Source organism: Chaetodon auriga, chromosome 18, assembly GCF_051107435.1.
Source record: "Chaetodon auriga isolate fChaAug3 chromosome 18, fChaAug3.hap1, whole genome shotgun sequence".
Classification (NCBI taxonomy): domain Eukaryota; kingdom Metazoa; phylum Chordata; class Actinopteri; order Chaetodontiformes; family Chaetodontidae; genus Chaetodon; species Chaetodon auriga.
Window position 1 is genome coordinate 590,207 of NC_135091.1, and position 2,113 is coordinate 592,319.

General features: G+C 47.0%; 1 non-coding gene across 1 annotated transcript; it reads left to right on the plus strand.

Annotated features, from left to right (window-relative positions):
• The first annotated feature begins 881 nt into the window (after nucleotides 1-881).
• On the plus strand, nucleotides 882-954 carry trnar-ucu (transfer RNA arginine (anticodon UCU)). Its single transcript has one exon. It is a non-coding gene; the product is annotated as a tRNA-Arg (tRNA).
• The last annotated feature ends 1,159 nt before the right edge of the window (nucleotides 955-2,113 follow it).

Sequence of the window (2,113 nt, forward strand, 5' to 3'; positions counted from 1 at the left end):
GATTCACTGGTCTTTGTTTGAAACTAGAAACTGAGAACAGAAATATGATTTTGACAGTGTAGTCAGTCAAAAATGATCTTTGTCTCGCCAGCTGGCTTTTTCCAAGCCAGCTAGCTCGACACACCTGGACTCACCTGTCCTTTGTTCCAGCGAAGGTAAATTCTGTTGAAATCGGCGAACGACGGAAATTCACGAGACGGGAAATGCACGCGAAGAGACGGCGGTTAGTTTTTTATGTTGGGTTTCGGCAGTTTTAGAGTTTTATTTGGGTTTTAGGTTTTTGTTTTTGTTGTTTTACACACACACACACACACACACACACACACACACACACACAAACAGCTCGTCCTACCTGAGGTCGTCTTCTGCAGGCTTTGATCCGTCCTCTCCAGGTCTCCAGTCCACGTCCTTCCCCACTGGACCATCTTCAGCGCTGCTCCACACCAACAACCAACGACAGAAAACACCAACGAGCAGAGAGGAAGAAGATCAGATTGAGGAAGACTCTGCAGAAAACTCACCTTCGTCAGTCTGGAGAGGAGACTCTGGATGGACGGACTTTCTGGCTTTGAGCTCAGAATCCTTGAAGCTGTTCAGATGTCTGAGTGTAAAACTAGATCTCCTCAGCCTGTGGTCTCAGGTGGTCTCGTGGTCTAGACTCTGTCTTTTCATGCAGGTGTTCTGGGTTCAGTTCCAGCTTTGGGAAAAGTTGGCAGAACTGTTTTCTGTCTTTTCCACAACTTCTTTGTTCCAGAACGTGTTTGTGAATCAGCAGAAGTTTCTGAGCTGCTCGACTCTCAGAGAAAATGATTCCTCTGTGATTCCCTCAAAGACTCACATGAACATGGATGTATTACTAACAAAGGGGAGGCTGTCTGTTGGTCCAGGTGGTCCAGTGGTGAAGACACCTGACTTCTGCTCAGGTGGCGTGGGTTCAACTCCCGGCGCTGGAAGAGATGTGGTTTCTGGACTGTGAGCTTCTTCTTGCAGGTGCCAAAGTAATGAAATCCTGAAAGACCAAAAAGGAGATGTGGACAACATAAAAACTGAATTACAACCTGAACGTGTTCGGTATCAGACAGTGAGAACAGCAGCAGCTCCCACCTCCACAGTCAACCTTCATCTGAGCCTGTCCAGTTTTAATGTTCTTCATCTCAAAACCTGATGATCCTGATGATGAAGACGAGCAGGTGAAATATATAAAAACCACAGAAGAAGATTTTTACTGACAGGTGAGACAGTAAAAGTCCTTTTAATTATCCAGGTCACAGAGGCCTGATGGGAAATCTCTTCTGTCGGCCATATGTCCGAACGTCGCTGTCGTTAAGCTTTACGACGCCATGCAGATAAACTCACATTAACACACTCATCTGTATCTCGCACACACACACGCACGCACACACACACACACACACACACGCACACACACACACACGCACACACACACGCACGCATGCGCGCGCGCACACACACACACGCACACACATGCACGCACGCACACGCACGCACGCACACACACACACGCACACACACACACGCACACGCACACACATGCACGCACACGCACGCACGCACACATACGCACGCACGCACGCACACACACACACGCACGCACACACACACACGCACACACACACACACACACGCGCACACACACGCACGCATGCGCGCGCACACACACACACACGCACACACATGCACGCACGCACACACGCACGCACGCACACACACACACACGCACACACACTCTCCTGTTTAAAAGCTGATGTTCTTTAATATTCAGCCTGGACGACACAAACAGCTGCAGTGATGACAGATATATGATCGCTGTAATAAAAGTGGAAAAGGCCAGATTAAGTGATATTTTATATGATGCCGTTAATTTAAAAAGGTCAGTGGAAAAATAATTTATTTCAGGGACGAACGAGGAGACATTTACATTAGAGAGAGAGAGACTTTGTATAATTACAGTCAAACCTCTTCTCACTTTGAACACAAATATCACCTGAAATGTCTGTTTTGTCCCAGTATTCACTTCACTGACTCAGCTTCATTTGTTCTACACTTTTCATACGATTCACAGTGGTTTACTCTTTAAAAGTAGTAGTACCGC